This window comes from Triticum dicoccoides, chromosome 2B, assembly GCF_002162155.2.
Source record: "Triticum dicoccoides isolate Atlit2015 ecotype Zavitan chromosome 2B, WEW_v2.0, whole genome shotgun sequence".
Lineage (NCBI taxonomy): Eukaryota > Viridiplantae > Streptophyta > Magnoliopsida > Poales > Poaceae > Triticum > Triticum dicoccoides.
The window spans coordinates 94637309-94657885 of record NC_041383.1 but is presented as its reverse complement, the minus strand read 5'-3'; positions in this window follow the sequence as shown (position 1 = coordinate 94657885).

Below are 20577 nucleotides of genomic sequence, written 5' to 3'. Positions count from 1 at the left end.
GTCCTTGATGCACCGCTAGGTAACAAACCTATTGCAGGAGCAGATGCAGACGTTATGAATGTTTGGCTAGCTCAATATGATGACTACTTGATAGTTTAGTAGTGCACCATGCTTAACGGCTTAGAATCGGGACTTCAAAGACGTTTTGAACGTCATGGACCATATGAGATGTTCCAGAAATTGAACTTGATATTTCAAGCAAATACCCGAGTTGAGAGATATGAAGTCTCCAACAAGTTCTATAGCTAAAAGATGGAGGAGAATCGCTCAACTAGTGAGCATGTGCTCAGATTGTCTGGGTACTTCAATCGCTTGAATCAAGTGGGAGTTAATCTTCCAGATAAGATAGTGATTGACAGAATTATCTAGTCACCATCACTAAGTTACTAGAATTTCGTGATGAACTATAGTATGCAAGGGATGACAGAAACGATTCCTGAGCTCTTCGTGATGTTGAAATTGACGAAGGTAGAAATCAAGAAAGAGCATCAAGTGTTGGTGATTGACAAGACCGCTAGTTTCAAGAGAAGGGCAAAGGGAAAGAAAGGGAACTTCAAGTGGAAAGACAAGCAAGTTGTCACTCCCACGAAGAAGCACAAAGCTGAACGAAAGCCTGAAACTGAGTGCTTACACTGCAAAGGAAATGGTCACTGGAAGCGGAAATGCCCTGAATATTTAGTGGATAAGAAGGATGGCAAGGTGAACAAGGGTATATTTAATATACAGGTTATTGATGTGTGCCTTACTAGTGTTTATAGTAGCCACTGAGTATTTGATACTTGTTCAGTTGCTAAGATTAGTAACTCGAAACAGGAGTTACAGAATAAACAGAGACTAGTTGAAGGGGAAGTGACGATGAGTGTTGGAAGTAGTTCCAAGATTGATATGATCATCATCACACACTCCCTATATTTTCAAGATTAGTGTTAAACCTAAATAAATGTTATTTAGCGTTTGCATTGAGCATGAATATGATTTGATCATGTTTATTGCGATACGGTTATTCATTTGAAGTTAAAGAATAATTGTTATTCTGTTTACATGAATAAGACCTTCGATGGTTATACACCCAATGAAAATAGTTTGTTGGATCTCGATCATAGTGATACACATATTCATAATATTGATGCCAAAAGATGCAAAGTTAGTAATGATAGTGCAACTTATTTGTGGCACTGCCGTTTGGGTCATATCGGTGTAAAGCGCATGAACAAACTCCATAAAGATGGATTTTCGGAATCACTTGGTTATGAATCATTTGATGCTTGCGAACCGTGCCTTTTGGGCAAGATGACTAAAACTCCGTTCTCCGGAACAATGGAACAAGCTACTAACTTATTGGAAATAATACATACCGATGTATGCGATCCAATGAGTGTTGATGCTCGTGGCAAGTATCGTTATTTTCTGACCTTCACAAGATGATTTGAGCAGATATAGGTATATCTACTTGATGAAACATAAGTCTGAGATAGTTGAAAGGTTCAAAGAATTTCAGAGTGAAGTGGAAAAATCATCGTAACAAGAAAATAAAGTTTCTACGATCTGATCGCGGAGACGAATATTTGAGTTACGAGTTTGGCCTTCATATAAAACAATGTGGAATAGTTTCACAGCTCACGCCACCTGGAACACCACAACGTTATGGTGTGTCCGAAGGTCGTAACCGCACTTTATTGGATATGGTGTGATCTATGATGTCTTTTACTGATTTACCACTATTGTTTTGGGGTTATGCATTAGAGACAGCTACATTCACGTTAAAAGGGCACCATCTAAATCCGTTGAGACGACACCGTGGTTTAGCAGTAAACATAAGTTGTCGTTTCTTAAAGTTTGGGGCTGCGATGCTTATGTGAAAAAGTTTCATCCTGATAAGCTCAAACCCAAATCAGAGAAGTGCGTCTTCATAGAATACCCAAAGGAAATTGTTGGGTACACCTTCTATCACAGATCCGAAGGCAAGTTATTCGTTGCTAAAAATGGATCCTTTCTAGAGAAGGAGTTTCTCTCGAAAGAAGTGAGTGGGAGGAAAGTAGAACTAGATGAGGTAACCGTACCTTCTCCTCTAATTGGAAAATAGTTCATCACTGAAATCAGTTCCAGTGATTCCTACACCAATTAGTGAGGAAGCTAATGATGATGATCATGAAACTTCAGATCAAGTTACTACAGAACCTCGTAGGTCTTCCAGAGTACGGTCCGCACCAATGTGGTATGGTAATCCTATTCTGAAAGTCATGTTACTAGACCATGATAAACCTACGAACTATGAGGAAGCGATGATGAGCCCAGATTCCGCGAAATGGCTGGAGGCCATGAAATCTGAGATGGGATCCATGTATGAGAACAAAGTGTGGACTTTGGTGGACTTGCCCGATGATCGGCAAGCCATAGAAAATAAACGGATCTTCAAGAGGAAGACGTACATTGATAGTAGTGTTACTATCTACAAAGCTCGACTTGTCGCAAAAAGGTTTTTGACAAGTTCAAGGTGTTGACTACAATGAGATTTTCTCAACTGTAGTGATGCTTAAGTTTGTCCGAATCATGTTAGCAATTGCCACATTTTATGAAATCTGGCAAAAGGATGTCAAAACTGCATTCCTTAATGGATTCATTAAAGAAGAGTTGTATATGATGCAACCAGAAGGTTTTGTCAATCCAAAAGATGCTAACAAATTGTGCAAGCTCCAGCGATCCATCTATGGACTGGTGCAAGCCTCTCAGAGTTGGAATATAAGTTTTGATAAGTTGATCAAAGCATATAGTTTTGTACAGACTTATGGTGAAACCTGTATTTACAAGAAAGTGAGTGGGAGCACTACAGCATTTCTGATAAGTATATGTGAATGACATATTGTTGATCGGAAATAATGTAGAATTATTCTGCAAAGCATAAAGGAGTGTTTGAAAGGAGTTCTTTAAAAGAAAGACCTCAGTAAAGCTACTTACATATTGAGCATCAAGATCTATTGAGATAGATCAAGACGCTTGATAAGATTTTCAATGAGTACATACCTTGATAAATTTTTGAAATAGTTCAAAATGGAACAGTCAAAGAAGGAGTTCTTGCCTGTGATGCAAAGGTGTGAAGTTGAGCAAGACTCAAGACCCGACCATGGCAGAAAATAGAAAGAGAATGAAAAGTCATTCCCTATGCCTCAGTCATAGGTTCTATAAAGTATGCTATGCTGTGAACCAGACCTATTGTATACCTTGTTCTGAGTTTGACAAAGGAATACAATTTTGATCTAAGAGTAGATCACTGGACAGCGGTCAAGAATATCCTTAGTGAGGACTAAGGAAATGTTTCTCAATTATGGAGGTGATAAAAGAGCCCGTCGTAAAAAGTTACAACGATGCGAGCTTTTACACCAATCCAGATGACTCTAAGTCTCAATCTAGATACATATTGAAAGTTGGAGCAATTAGCTAGAGTAGCTCCGTGCAGAGCATTGTGGACATAGAATATTTGCAAAATACATACGGCTCTGAATGTGACAGACCCGTTGACTAAGCTTCTCTCACAAGCAAAACATGATCACACCTTAGTACTCTCTGTGTGTTAATCACATAGCAATGTGAACTAGATTATTGACTCTAGTAAACCCTTTGGGTGTTGGTCACATGACGATGTGAACTATGGGTGTTAATCACATACAGATGTGAATATTGGTGTTGAATCACATGATGATGTGAACTAGATTATTGACTCTAGTGCAAGTGGGAGACTGAAGGAAATATGCCCTAGAGGCAATAATAAAGTTATTATTTATTTCCTTATATCATGATAAATGTTTATTATTCATGCTAGAATTGTATTAACCGGAAACATAATACATGTGTGGATACATAGACAAACATATAGTCACTAGTATGCCTCTACTTGACTAGCTCATTAATCAAAGATGGTTATGTTTCCTAACCATAGACATGTGTTGTCATTTGATTAACGGGATCACATCATTAGGAGAATGATGTGATTGAAATGACCCATCCCGTTAGCCTAGCACTTGATCATTTAGTATGTTGCTATTGCTTTCTTCATGACTTATACATGTTCCTGTAACTATGAGATTATGCAACTCCCGTTTATCGGAGGAACACTTTGGGTGCTACCAAACGTCACAACGTAACTGGGTGATTATAAAGGAGTACTACAGGTGTCTCCAAAGGTACATGTTGGGTTGGCATATTTAGAGATTAGGTTTTGTCACTCCGATTGCCGGAGAGGTATCTCTGGGCCCTCTCGGTAATACTCATCACTAAAGCCTTGCAAGCATTATAACTAATGAGTTAGTTATGAGATGACGTATTACAGAACGAGTAAAGAGACTTGCCGGTAACGAGATTGAACTAGGTATTGGATACCGACGATCAAATCTCGGGCAAGTAACATACCGATGACAAAGGGAACAACGTATGTTGTTATGCGGTTTGACCGATAAAGATCTTCGTAGAATATGTAGGAACCAATATGGGCATCCAGGTCCTGCTATTGGTTATTGACCGAGAATGGTTTTAGGTCATGTCTACATAGTTCTCGAACCCGTAGGGTCCGCACGCTTAACGTTTCGATGACAGTTTTATTATGAGTTTATAAGTTTTGATGTACCGAAGTTTGTTCGGATTCCCGGATGTGATCACGGACATGACGAGGATTCTCAGAATGGTCGAGACATAAAGATTGATATATTGGAAGCCTATATTTGGACATCGGAATGGTTCCGGGTGAAATCGGGATTTTACCGGAACACCGGGGGGTTACCGGAACCCTCCCGGGGGATATTGGGCCTTAGTGGGCCAAGAGGGAGAAGAGGAGGGCCGGCCAGGGCAGGCCGCGCGCCCCCTCCCCCCTAGTCCGAATAGGACAAGGAAGGGGGGGGGCGGCGCCCCCCTTTCCTCTTTCTCCTCCCCCCTTTCCTTCTCCACCAAGGCAAGAGGGGGGAGTCCTACTCCTGGTGGGAGTAGGACTCCTCCAGGCGCACCCCTAGGGGGCTGGCCGCACCTCCCCCCTCCCTCCTTTATATACGGGGGCAGGGGGGCACCCCATAGACACACAAGTTGATCTACAGATCGTTCCTCAGCCGTGTGCGGTGCCCCCTTCCACCATATTCCACCTCGGTCATATCGTCGCGGAGTTTAGGCGAAGCCCTGCACCGGTAGAACATCATCATCGTCACCACGCCGTCGTGCTGACGGAACTCATCTCCGGAGCCTTTGCTGGATCGGAGGGCCAGCGATCGTCATCGAGCTTAACGTGTGCTGAACTCGGAGGCCCCGTACGTTCGGTGCTTGGATCGGTCGGATCGTGAAGACGTACGACTACATCAACCACGTTGTGCTAACGCTTCCTCTTACGGTCTACGAGGGTACGTGGACGAACACTCTTCCCTCTCATTGCTATATCATCACCATGATCTTGCGTGTGCGTAGGAAATTTTTTGAAATTACTACGTTCCCCAACAAATATATCTCGGAATGGCTATGGAAATGCCATAATAGGTAGGTATGGTGGCTTTTTTGAGGAATATATAAGGAGGTTTATGTGTGAAAGAGCGTATCATATCACGGGGTTTAGATGGACCGGCGAAGTTTCCACCAACTCTCGATGTGAGAAAGGGCAATGCACGGTACCGAAGAGGCTAGCAATGATGGAAGGGTGAGAGTGCGTATAATCCATGGGCTCAACATTAGTCATAGAGAACTCATATACTTATTGCAAAAATCTACAAGCCATCAAAAACCAAAGTATTACGCGCATGCTCCTAGGGGGATAGATTGGTAGGAAAAGACCATCGCTCGTCCCCGACCGCCACTCATAAGAAGGACAATCAAATAACACCTCATGTTTCAAATTTGTTACATAACGTTTACCATACGTGCATGCTACGGGACTTCCAAACTTCAACACAAGCATTTCTCAAATTCACAACTACTCAACTAGCACAACTTTAATATCACTACCTCCATATCTCAAAACAATCATCAAGTATCAAACTTCTCTTAGTATTGAACACACTCATAATAATTCTTACAAATCTTTTATGCTTAGCATATTAAGATTTTAAGCACATTAGCATGCTATTTAAGACTCTCAAAATAATATAAGTGAAGCATGAGAGTTCATCTATTTCTTCAAAAAAAGCTACCAACATGCTCTGAAAGATATAAGTGAAGCAGTAGAGCAACAACAAACTACTCCGAAAGATATAAGTGAAGATCAATGAGTAGTCGGATAATTATGCAACTATGTGAAGACTCTCCCATTTAATAATTTCAGATCTTTGTATTTTATTCAAACAGCAAGCAAAACTAAATAAAATAAAATGACGTTCCAAGCAAAACACATATCATGTGGTGAATAAAAATATAGCTCCAAGTAAAGTTACCGATGAACGTAGACGAAAGAGGGGATGCCATCCGGGGCATCCCCAAGCTTAGACGCTTGGTTATCCTTTAATATTACCTTGGGGTGCCTTGGGAATCCCCAAGCTTAGGCTCTTGCCACTCCTTATTCCATCGTCCATCAAATCCTTACCCAAAACTTGAAAACTTCACAACACAAAACTTAACAGAAAATTCGCGAGCTCCGTTAGCGGAAGAAAACAAAACACCACTTCAAGGTACTGTAGTGAACTCATTCTTTATTTATATTGGTGTTAAACCTTCTTTATTCCAACTTCTCTATGGTTTATAAACTATTTTACTAGCCATAGATTCATCAAAATAAGCAAACAACACACGAAAAACAGAATCTGTCAAAAACAGAACAGTTTGTAGTAATCTGTAACTAACGCAAACTTCTGGAACTCCAAAAATTATAAAATAAATTTGTGGACCTGAGGAATTTGTCTAGTAATCATATGCAAGAAGAATCAACTAAATAGCACTCTCCAGTAAAAAGTTGAAGCTAATCTCGTGAGCGCTAAAGTTTCTGTTTTTTACAGCATGATCATAAAGACTTCACCCAAGTCTCCCCAAAGGTTCTACTTGGCACAAACACTAATTAAAACATAAAACCACATCTAAACAGAAGCTAGATGGATTATTTATTCCTAAACAGAACCAAAAACCAAGAAACTAAAATAAAATTGGGTTGCCTCCCAACAAGCGCTAATGTTTAACGCCCCTAGCTGGGCATGATGATTTCAATGATGCTCACATAAAACATAAGAATTGAAACATAAAGAGAGCATCATTAAGAATATGACTAGCACATTTAAGTCTAACCCACTTCTTATGCATAGGGCTTTTGTGAGCGAACAACTTATGGGAACAATAATCAACTAGCATAGGAAGGCAAAACAAGCATAACTTTAAAACTTTAAGCACATAGAGAGGAAACTTGATATTATTGCAATTCCTACAAGCATATATTACTACCTCATAATAATTTTCAGTAGCATCATGAATGAATTCAACAATATAACCAACACCTAAAGAATTCTTTTCATGATCTACTAGCATAGAATTTTTACTACTCTCCACATAAGCAAAACTCTTCTCATGAATAATAGTGGGAGCAAACTCAACAAAATAGCTATCATGTGATTGAAAATTAAGATCAAGATGACAAGTTTCATGGTTATCATTATTCTTTAAAGCATACATGTCATCACAATAATCATCATAGATAGGAGGCATGCTTTCATCATAGTAAATTTGCTCATCAAATCTTGGGGGACAAAAAATATCATCTTCATCAAACATAGCTTCCCCAAGCTTGTGGCTTTGCCTATCATTAGAATCATGGATATTCAAGGAATTCATACTAACAACATTGCAATCATGCTCATCATTCAAAGATTTAGTGCCAAACAATTTAATGCATTCTTCTTCTAACACTTGGGCACAATTATCCTTTCCATTATACTCACGAAAGATATTAAAAAGATGAAGCGTATGAGACAAACTCAATTCCATTTTTTAGTTTTCTTTTATAACTAAACTAGTGCTAAAACAAGAAACAAAAAGATTCAATTGCAAGATCTAAAGATATACCTTCACTTACCTAGCCTCCCCGGCAACGGCGCCAGAAAAGAGCTTGATGTCTACTGCGCAACCTTCTCCTTGTATACGTTGTTGGGCCTCCAAGTGTAGAGGTTTGTAGGACAGTAGCAAATTTCCCTCAAGTGGATGACCTAAGGTTTATCAATCCGTGGGAGGCGTAGGATGAAGATGGTCTCTCTCAAACAACCCTGCAACCAAATAACAAAGAGTCTCTTGTGTCCCCTACACACCAATACAATGGTAAATTGTATAGGTGCACTAGTTCGGCGAAGAGATGGTGATACAAGTGCAATATGGATGGCAGATATAGGTTTTTGTAAACTGAAAATATAAAAACAGCAAGGTAGCAAGCGATAAAAGTGAGCGTAAACGGTATTGCAATGATACGAAACAAGGCCTAGGGTTCATACTTTCACTAGTGCAAGTTCTCTCAACAATAATAATATAATTGGATCATATAACTATCCCTCAACATGCAACAAAGAGTCACTCCAAAGTCACTAATAGCGGAGAACAAACGAAGAGATTATGGTTGGGTATGAAACCACCTCAAAGTTATTCTTTCCAATCAATCCGTCGGGCTATTCCTATAAGTGTCACAAACAGCCCTAGAGTTCGTACTAGAATAACACCTTAAGATACAAATCAACCAAAACCCTAATGTCACCTAGATACTCCAATGTCACCTCAAGTATCCGTGGGCATGATTATATGATATGCATCACACAATCTCAATTCATCTACTCAAACCAACACATAGAACTTCAAAGAGTGCCCCAAAGTTTCTACCGGAGAATCACGACGAAAACGTGTGCCAACCCCTATGCATAGGTTCATGGGCGGAACCCGCAAGTTGATCACCAAAACATACATCAAGTGAATCACATGATATCCCATTGTCACCACAGATACGCACGGCAAGACATACATCAAGTATTCTCAAATCTTTAAAGACTCAATCCGATAAGATTACTTCAAAGGGGAAACTCAATCCATTACAAGAGAGTAGAGGGGGAGAAGAAACATAAGATCCAACTATAATAGAAAAGCTCGCGATACATCAAGATCGTGCCAAATCAAGAACACGAGAGAGAGATCAAACACATAGCTACTGGTACATACCCTCAGCCCCGAGGGTGAACTACTCCCTCCTCATCATGGAGAGCGCCGGGATGATGAAGATGGCCACCAGTGAGTGTTTCCCCCTCCGGCAGGGTGCCGGAACAGGGTCCCGAGAGGTTTTTGGTGGCTACAAAGGCTTGCGTCGGTGGAACTCCCGATCTATTTTCTGTTCTGGGAGTTTTACGATACGTAGGTATATATGGGTGAAAGGAGTACGTCAGTGGACTGAAGGGGGGCCACGAGGCAGGGGGGTGCCCCAAGGGGGTGGGCGCGCCCCTACCCTCGTGAGCACCTCCTTCATCTTCTGACATAGGGTCCAAGTCTATCCGGTAGGTTTCCTTCCAAAAATAACTTCTCCAGTTGATTTCGTTCCGTTTCGACTCTGTCTGATATTCCTTTTCCTCGAAGCACTAAAATAGGCATAAAACAGCAAATCTGGGTTGGGCCTCCGGTTAATAGGTTAGTCCCAAAAATAATATAAAAGTGGATAATAAAGCCCAATATTGCCTAAAACAGTAGATAATATAGCATGGAGCAATCAAAAATAATAGATACGTTGGAGACGTATCAAGGCGTCAGTTGTCTGAATTTTTATTCTCGGCCAATCGATTGGCAATGGGAAGCAGCACCCCTAGAGGCGGTGGAGCTCCTAGGCTGCCGGTTGGCTAGTGTCTAACGTAAGGGTGCAGGGTCACAAGTTCACCGCGGAAGCAGCGCTTAGATGGCTATCTTTTAGACATGCGTGGGTTGAAGGTACTGCCGCTGCCGGATCTGGATGACGGGGAGTCTTTGTGGATTGGCCCCGGGGCGGCGCAACCACGGCAGTGCGGTGGGGTGGGGAGCGGGGTTTTGGTTGGGGTCACGGACAGTGGAGGCAGGCTGCTCTGCCGTTGGTCGCTGGCTCTTCGGGGAAGATTCCGAATAGTGTCAGCCGGGAGGCACAAGACGGCCAGCCATCCGGTGTAGATTGGACAGTACCAAAATAAAATAAAATCATGTGACCCCAATTTAGCCTTCAGTCAATAGACGTGTGACCACTCTCGTACCTTGCTGTTGATCTCTTAGTGTATTTCTTCAGATCAAAGAGATATGTCGTTCTTAAATTATGTGTTATCTGCATCTTCAGAGACACCGTCTTCCGACTCACCGCAGCTTCTCCAACAAGGGAAGCATACACCAGAAGGGAGCTATAGTCCCCACTCAACAGTTCCCTGCATCGAATGCGCTTGCCCGACATGCACAACCACAACAACTGCAGGACCATCGACAAGTCAGCACATGATGCTCACTCCTATGGATGGCAGCCCGATAGGTTGTACCCTCATCTTACTTGTGTGCAACATTTATGGCTTTGTTATTCATCTAAGCATGGAAAATAGATCATCACATTTCACTATATATCCATGCTGATCTCTTACGGGTCTTGTTCAGGAGTTAACGCTGTTCCATAGTTCAGCTAAGATACTTGTTCTTTAGGTAGCACTCTTCCATAGTTATCATCCATCAGCCAATGCTATCCCACAGGCTGGTGATTATAGTATTATACCACTTCTAGTATTTCCTATGTTGTTCTTCAATACTTTTGTGTGCCATATAGTTAATCTCGAGTACAAACGATACATATTCTGTAGCTTTCATCTGTGTTCTCCCTTTAGTTTATGAGACCTGTTGCTGCTAGTTAACCCCAGTCCTACTATTTATGTCGTCTCCTACAGGCACTCATTACATAAATCTAACTACTAGTTGTCTTCCATGCATGTCAGATATAATTGCACACACTGATATATCCACAAGAACCTCACAGAGCAATGTAAAGGCCAATAAACTTGATGTCAATGATACCCAATATGATGGAACATGTAAAGGCAGTTCTTCAGAAGACTTGCAGAAAGATGATGAATCCTCTTCACCCCACAAGGTCCTTGCTCTAACTTGGCCTGTGATATGGGTACAACATGCATATAATGTCCTGGAGTGTATCTACTCTGTTGCAACGCCATGTGCTTAGCATGCTGATCATGAATGTAAATATCTCATGCCTTCATGTTTTTCAGTACCTATTCCATTCATGATAACATGTTTTCAAATTCAAGTAATGTCATTCTACTCTATCGCAATGCCATCTGCTTAATTTGGACATCATGCTTCTGAATATCTTATGCATTGTTATTCATCGGTATGTACTTCATTTGTCTACCATACCATGTTTTTTTACATTTAAGTGATGTTCTAGTGCTCTATTGCAATGCCATCTTATTTTCCCAATCATACACGTGTATGTTGCCTTAGTTATTTCTGTATGTATTCCGCTAGCATACAGTTTTACATTCAACTAGTGTTTTTTTTGCTGTGTTGTCCTGTCGTATCCCTAGCTCTTACACCATACTCCCTCCGTCCGGATTACATGTTGCCGAAATGGATAAAAAAGGATGTATCTAGAACTGAAATACGCCTAGACCCATCCATTTTTTTCCGGATGGAGGGAATACATGTCAATATGTCATGCCTTTCTATTCTTCAGTACCTATTCCATCTCTCTGCTGCCACATGTTTTATAATTAAAGCACCATTCTTCTATACAAGGCATGCAAGGGGAAGATGACTATGTTAGAATCTGAAGGGTTACAAACAAGGCCTTTGCAAAATATCCAAACGCCGGGAGATAATAAACCAACTCCAGTTTTTATAGATACTGCTCCAGCACAGAGAAACCCAACTCCTACTGATAATAAGCAGATTCCAGTGGCCAAAGAACTAGTCCGCTCCAGTCCAGCAAAAATATGTCAACTCAATTCTAAGAAGCGTGTGCGTATCCTTGCATCATGAAATTTTATAGCATGCTGATCATATTTTCTACATGTTTCTTACCCATCTCTCTTTTAGAAAATAAGCTTAAAAGATAGAAGATTTTCTGCAATGGTATCGTTTATGAGGAAATATTCTTGCAGGAATTTTCTGTGCTCCAATGTAGATGTAAGTACCTGTTGTATATCACTATGTTTTTACATCAGCACGTATTTTGTTAATCGGCGTGAATCCAACCTTTATCTAATCGAAATTTAGTTGTAGCAAAATGTATGATTAAAGGCCACAATGTTGATTTTTGCAAGGAAAACTGCCTGGTAGTTTTGCATCCTGAGCTGCATGAGTGTACTATCTCGTATCAGTGGGTTTGAATACTTTGGTTCTGCAGTGGGTTTTTCAGTGTTTTTTTTACTGTGTTGTCCTGTTGTATCCCGAGCTCTTACATCATACTCCCTCCGCCCGGATTAAATGTCCTAGAAATGGATAAAACTGGATGTATCTAGAACTGAAATACGCCTAGACCCATCCATTTACTTCCGGATGGAGTGAATACATGTCAATATGTCATGCCTTTCTATTCTTCAGTACCGATTCCATCTCTGATGTAGCATGTTTTATAACTGAATCACCATTCTTCTATATAAGTCATGCAAGGGGAAGACGGCTATGTTAGAATCTAAAGGGTTACAAACCAGGTCTTTGCAAAAGATCCAAATGCCAGAAGATAATAAACCAACTCCAATTTTCATAGATACTGCTCCAGCACAGAGAAACCCAACTCCCACAGATAATAAGCAGATTCCAGTGGCCAAAGAACTAGTCCGCTCCAGTCCAGCAAAAGAATGTCAACTCCATTCTAAGAAGCGTGTGTGTATCCTCGCATCATAAAATTTTATAGCATTCTGATCATATTTTCTACATGTTTCTTACCCGCCTCTCTTTTAGAAAATAAGGTTAAACGATATAGGACTTCCTCCATTTGGATCGTATTCGAGGAAAATATCTTGCGGGAATTCTTTGTGCTCCAGTGCTGATGTAAGTACCTGTTGTATATCACTATATTTTTACATCAGCATGTATTTTGTTAATAGGCGTGAATCTAAGCTTTATCTGATCTAAAATTAGTTGTAGCAAAATGTTAAAGGTGCCAATGTTGATTTTTGTAAGGAAAACTGCCTGGTAGTTTTGCGTACTGAGCTGCATGAATGTGCTATCTCATATCACGCACATTACTGAATTATAGTGCTTCTCTGGTTGCCCATTCATTCATTGTGTCAATGTTGCTTTCGTATTACCTTACCTGGCTGATGATAGCTATGCCATATTGTGTTAATTTGGTGTAGGCTAGTTTCCCAAACGTTCGTTGTGTCAATGTTGCTTTCCTATTATCTGACTTGGCCAATGATAGCAATGCTAGTGTGTTAATTTTGTGCAGGCTGCTAAAGATAAGAAGACAAACTCTAAAAATAGCAAGGCAACCCCATTTGTTTCTTTCCAGTAAATCTAGGCCAGGTAATATGGCAATAACTCATGATTAATCTGTTTGGTTCCCGTCCTAATTTACATTATGATGAAGTGGTCAAGACACTCTCCACTATCAATAATACAAGCCTGCCAAAATCGCCATCTGAATCTGTTCAGTATCCTCTATCTCGAATGCAACGGAATAAATGTATGTTTGTGAACCAATTAATGGCTGAAGCAATGATGGAAATGTTGGATGAATCAGAGGTGCAAAGTCGTGCGACACTACAACTGATCAATGTTTTCAGAGACATTATGGAGAAGCAGCAAGAACTTGCCCACATGCTTATGGGCGTCATCTGTGCTGAGGTTGCAGATTGTGACGTTGTAGATGGTTAGGTTCTGCTCATTTATTTGCACTGGCATCAATCTTTGATTTCCCAGTGGATGTAATTTCCTGTAATATATTCTGGATGTGCAACATTATTCCCTGTATGCCGTACCTTTGCTCGTCGTAATGGGCTCAAATTATCTAATTTGGCCTAAAGACATGAACAAACTTTAGTGGGCCCATTGAGTTAATGGGCCGTTACTAGGCCGAAAGTTAATATTCGGCCCTCTTACCTCCCGGGTCGTTAACAGGCCGACATCGAAGCGAGCAACAGGTGGCCCCAATTTATTTCATGGACCGTTAACAAACTGTTACTAAGTTTGGGCTACATATGGCCCAATTATACTGTAGGCCTTTAGCAGGCCGAAAGAGACAACGGGCTTGTATTGGACCATGAAGAGCATGGGACGCCAAGAGTCCGAAAGTTAGGTCGTATTGTAAACGGCCCAACTGTGTTGTGGGCCTTTAGCAGGCTGAAAGAGAAACCGAGCTGGTATTGGACCATGAAGGGCATGGGCCTTTAAGAGGCCAAAACTAAGGTCCGACTACAAATGGCCCAACTCATTTATGGTCCGTTAACAGGCCGAAAGGCACACAAGGCCGGGAATTGGCCCAACACTTAAATGGATCGCTAAAAGGCCAGAACTCAGGTCCGACTACAATTGGCCCAACTGATTTATGGGCCGTCAACAGGCTGAAAGTGACACCGGGCCAGAAATTGGCCCAACACTTAAATGGGCCACTAAAAGTCCAAAACTCAGGTCCGACTACAAATGGCCCATCAGATTTATGGGCCTTCAACAGGCTGAAAGACACACCGGGCCTGAAATTAGCCCAACATTTAAATGGGTCGCTAAAAGGCCGAAAGATGTACATCCTGAAAATTGCCCCATCCATTAAATGGGCCGTTAACAGGCCGAAATCTCATCGGGCCGATATTGAGCCCAAGTATATAGCGGGCTGCTAACGGGCTCGAACTGACGATGGGCTGCAATGGTGTCAAATTTTTAACGGGCCAAATTGGCACATCTCATATGGGCCATGGGCTTAAATGGACCTGACACAAGTAGGCCTTATATGGGCCGGCCTGCTAATTTTTACTGGGCCGGCCTTTTCACCGGAATGGGCCACTGTTGGGCCGTGCCACATGTTGACATATCATAGGCGCCTATCTGACCCGCTGACGAGCTGACACGTGTTTCGTCCGGCCAATAAGAATTTTACACATGGAAATTTCCCATTGGTCAGGGCTGTTAATGGGTTATCGGATCCAAAACCCGACCCGATAGCTTAACGGCGTTCCGTTACGGTGGATGCCACGTGTCAGTCACCCTTGAGAAAAGCACTTTTGTGACGCGCGATTTATCGTCATGGAAGTGGACACTTCCATGATGATAATTTTGGTAATGTCATGGAACACTTCTACGACGACACAGGTATGACTATCTTGATTCTGTCATAAATTTGTCATGGATGTACATGCATGACAAAAAAGTGACCTACTGTGACAAACACGTATCATCACGGAAGTGTATTTTTTTGTAGTGGTAGTAAGAGGTCGGAATACAACTCCAAGTCGTCCTGTTATCGTGGACACGACTATTCGAATAGATCAACTTCCCTTCAAGGGTGCACCACATTCCCAACACGCTCGATCACTCTAGCCGGACACACTTTCCTGGGTCATGCCCGGCCTCGGAAGATCAACATGTCGCAGCCCTACCTAGGCAACAACAGAGAGGTCAGCATGTCGGTCTACATCCTAAGTGCACAGGGGTCTTGGGCCCATCGCCGTTGCGCTCCTGCACGTTGTGTACGTGGCCAGTGAGCAGACCTAGCCCCATAATACAAGCACACGCTTTCACGGTCCAACCCGGCGCATGCCGCTTAGTCACTGACATCTGGAAGGCTTCAGCTGATACTACAACACCGGTTGCCCATATCTTGTCCCGTGTGGTGGTTAGTGCGTATAGGTCAACGACCCAACTCAGATCAAATACCCAATCTCATTAAGTGTGTTATTTTGATGTAACCACGGATGCCGACCAGGGACCATGCCCACCTTTCTCCTAGGTGGTCACAATCTGCCTTGTCGCTCCGCCACAAAGAATCACTCGGGCACTACTAGGGAAAAGCTTATACGCAGATACTTACCAGCAGCGCGGTTTAAAAACAGATGCTACTGCTAAATAGCAGTAGTGCTCTCTACAAAACCGCGCTACTAATATCCATTTAGCAGTAGCGCTCCAGGGGAGAAGAGCGCTACTACTAAAATTGCCAGGGCATTGCCTCCACACTAGGTATAGTAGTAGCGCTCGTTCCCTAGACGCACTACTGCTAAAGTACATAGGAGTAGCGCGTTTCGCCAACACACGCTGCTGCTAAGTATCGTCCCCTCTTGCAACTAAGTTTAGTCCCATACTGCTAAGCGAACAGGGTGTTTACCACCTTAAATATGTTACTTCTCAAACTATCACAACCACTTGGTCTTCATTGAACTCTATGTGTAGAATTTGTGGCCGCAATATGAGTCTTCTCCGGTTTCTAAACCGGTGAGGACTCATATTGACAATTAAGACTGTACACAATAAGATCATTGATGATCAATGTATTTTTGATGTATATTTTTACATGCTTACACATAGCAGTAGCGCATTTTATCAGAAGGCGCTACTGCTAGGGCGTTTAGCAGTAGTGCATTTTCCCTATAGCGTGCTACTGCTAGCCCATTCTATCTTCCCCAACCGGCCGTCCCTCACTCTCCTCTCTCCACTCACACTCACACTCACTCGATCTCCCCCTCAATCCTCCCTCGCCGGTCCTCCCCACCAGCTGCCCTCGCCCCCGCCGCCCGCCGTCGCCTACCCCTCCTCCCTCTGCACCTCCATCACCTCCTCCTCCTCCCTGGACTCTGTAATCCCTCACCGACTGCCCTCCTCCCCGCCCCTCCTCCTCCGTCCTCCCTCCACTCCTTCGTTCGCTGCCGGCCGGCCCCTCCTCGCTCCGCCTTCCTCCTCCGTCCTCCTTCCTCCTCCCTCCTCCAGTCGCCCCTCCTTCTCCATCCTCCCTCCTCCATCACCCCGCCCCCTCCTACATTTTGATTTAGTAGGCTAGTTGATATTTTCTTGTTGATATGCAACATTATGATTTACTTAATAGTTTGTAGTTGATATATAACAATTTTGATTTAGTATGATTAACTGATAAGTAAAAACTTCGACATAATTGATAGTTTTTAGTTGAGATAAGCCTCTGGTCATATATAACACTTTGATTTAGGATAGTTTCTAGGGTTTAGAATATTCTGTTTTCTGATTAAGATCAATGCATTGAGAACTTTATGTTATTGTTTTTCTTTCCTATGAAGTGAATCGTTCATCTTTGCTCATATTGCTTTAGGAAAATGGCGCAACCACCACCACCACCATGTCGACTGTGCAAGTCAAGGTGCGCCAGCAGCCTTGCAACTGGCAAGCTGTTCGACATCTACTTCCAGCCGAGTTTTCGTCATGCGGCGGTAAAGAAATTATATGAAATGTAACAACTATTTTGTTTTTAGTGTTGGCATTAATGCATTGTGTCATTTTGCTTTTTGTACACAGATCGTCCCATGCAATGTGAGGTTGAAATTCAACAAGCTGACAGGAGACACTGTGACCTTTGAGGCTCCTGAGGGGCCCTACACTATGGAGGTTGAGAAAGGATGCAATATGTCGCAGATTGGAGGAGATGGATGGGCCCGTTTCCTCGCCCGCATGCGTGTTACTAGCGGTGAGTTGATCAGCTTCTCCTTCAAAGCAGAAAGACCCAAGCTGGCTGTCATTTATATCAACCTAGTGGAAGATGATGAAGATGATGAGGACCCACTCGATGAAGATGATGAGGACCCACTTCATGAAGCCATCGCAGCTCAAAGAATGAGGTTGAGCGAGGAGGAGGTGTGCAACCTATGGGACATAATTTCGCCACGTGATGACTTTGTCGGGGTGCCATTCGTGACCCGCCTGACAAGTACCATGGTCGATCGGTATGATATGGTATGTTATACTAACTGTAGTAATTTGATGATATATATATCCTTTATTGTTATACTTAAAAATGCAATTTATCCGATAATATGCTTAGTGTAGAGTCCAATGATATGCTGTATGAAATCTAGTCAATGATATGCTTTAGTGTAGAGTCCGATCACATGCTTATTAGTGTAGAATCCAAGGAACTATTAATAGTGTAGATAATCCATATATACTTATTAGTAGAATTCATGCTTAGTACAAATGTGTAGTGCTGTGTCTTTTGATAGTGTAGAAATCTATACTTAATAGAAATATATTTGCAAGAGTATGTGCGAGGCTACTTATTAATTAATATGTTTTTCTTATTCAGAAATTGCCAAAGAGCCTATCTGTCAGTTGTGGTATCGAGCCTGATGAAGAAGGCTCAGCTGGACTACGCCTTACCGCAAGGGGCTCCGTCACCACCTGTACTTACGGCATGGACACGGATGGTCGCACACACTTAAGCTCGGTTGGGTGGAAGAGATTCCTCGTTGGCAAGAATCTTCGTGTTGGAAAGACCATCCTAATTACTATCAGGAACACCCACCGCCCAGGCTTGAGGATGATGATCGTCGTCGATATCATCTAGAACTACATATGTGTGTGTGGCTGTATGACTATATATACCTAGTAGAACTGCTATATATGTGTGGCTGTAAGACTACCTAGTACTGCTTGAGGATGCATGTTGACTATATTTGAAATTGTTATCGAGTACTACCTAGTACCTATAATCCTTTATGATATTGTATGACTACTGTATGACTATATGGTATTGTGGTTAATGATATTGTTATCTGGTATATGTGAAATTGCAGTTTATTAACGGGGTAGGAAGCATGGGAAAAATGATGAAAGATACATCAGTAGCACGGGGATAGGAAAGCGCTACAGCTAATTAATAGTAGCACGTTCCAGAAAAGCGCTGCTGATATAGTCAATAGTAGTAGCGCGTGTATAGACCATGCTACTACTAAAAGTAAGCTGTAGCGCAGTAGTAGTAGCACGTCCACCCGCGCTGCTGATAGCCTCAAAACCCGCGCTACTACTAGGGTTTTCCCTAGTAGCGGGGGCACCGTCGGGAACCCAGGTCCACCACTACCTGGATGAAACCATCTGTCCCTTCAGCCCCCACATCCGATCAGTATCATAAGTAGTAGTAGTATACACTATATATCCGTGATCACCAGCCAAAAGGGTCACGACCCGATAGTATAGCATGGTAGATGGACAAGGGTGTAGAGCCACTGATGGTAAACTAGCATCCTATACGAAGCAGTTATGAATGCAGGTAAAGGTATCAACAATGGTAACAAAGATAGGCTATGCAGCAGCATAGGATCAAACTGATAAGCAGTAACAACTACACTACTCTAATGCAAGCAGTAGAGAGAAGGAGTAGGCGGTATCGGGATGATCAAGGGGGTTTTGCTTGCCTGGAAACTCTGCTAAGAAGGAGGGGTCGTCACCACCGTAGTTGATCGGGGCAGCAGCAATGTCAGTCTCGAAGTCTACCGAGGAGAAGAGGGGGAAGAAACAATGAATACAATGCAAATAGATGCATGACATGGCAATAAGTGGTGCTAGGTGTGACCTAACGCAGTACTAGGTGATACCGATGAGGATGTAAAAATCCGGGAATGTTTTCTGGAAGTTTGCCATTTTCAGACAAATGAAACGGAGGGGGACAGTTCCATGTTTGCTATGATAGGGGCACATGACACAGGAACGTAGAGCGTATTCTGGATCGTCCTATTTTTTAAGCAATTTTCATGTATACATTATTTTCATCCGAGTTACGAATTATTTTATATTAATAATTAAAGTTTTAATCAATTTCTAAAATTTAACAGATTTTAATTAATTCAAAATAGGTTTACTGCATCAGCATGATGTCAGCAGTCAACAGGGCTGCTGACTGGTCAAAGAAGGAAATGGGGCCCGTCTATCATTGTCACAATAGACTAATTAGTAGTTTAATTAGTTTAATCAGGTAATTAGGTTAATTAAGCTAATTTATTTATTTAGTTTTAATTCCTTTTTCTGTTTCATTTTTTCTTTTTCCATGGGGCGGGCCCCATGCGTTAGTGGCCCGCAAGGCCAACCCGGGCGGGCGCTATCGGGTGCGGTTTCCATGCTTGGGTGCTGGACTCGAGCGGCGCGATGCGGCACCGACGGGAGGCCGAGCCCCAGGGGCGCGCGGGCGTGCGGGCGCCGGGCATGCGGGTGTGCGGGCGCCGGGCGATGGAGGGCGCAATGGGGCACGGAGGTGAAGCAGTAATAGCGGCGGTGCGGGGCGCGGCACGGGAGGGTGGGGGCGAGGCGGGCGTGGCTCGGCGGCGAAGGTGGTGCAGCATGTGGTGCAGGCAATGACAAGGAAGGCCGGGGCGCACGAGGCATCGATGCGGGCTGCAGAGCGTGGCGAGGCCGAGGGTGGGGGTGAGGCCAGAACAGGTGCGGGCGGTGGCGAAGGCGCGTAGTGGGCGGGACCGCTGTGGGGTGACCGTGGCGAGTGGGATGAGATGAAGACGGTGAGGGGACGGGGTGGTGCTTACCCCCGATGTAGACGAACAGGGGGCGGCGAGGCTCGTTGCAGTGTGTCTAGGAGGAGAGGCGGGGACGGGCGCTGACAACGTGGTGGCGAACAACGATCGAGCGACGGCGTAGGGTGGCGAGGCGCGACGTCGGGCGCAGGCCCGATCCAGATTGGGATTGGGAGAG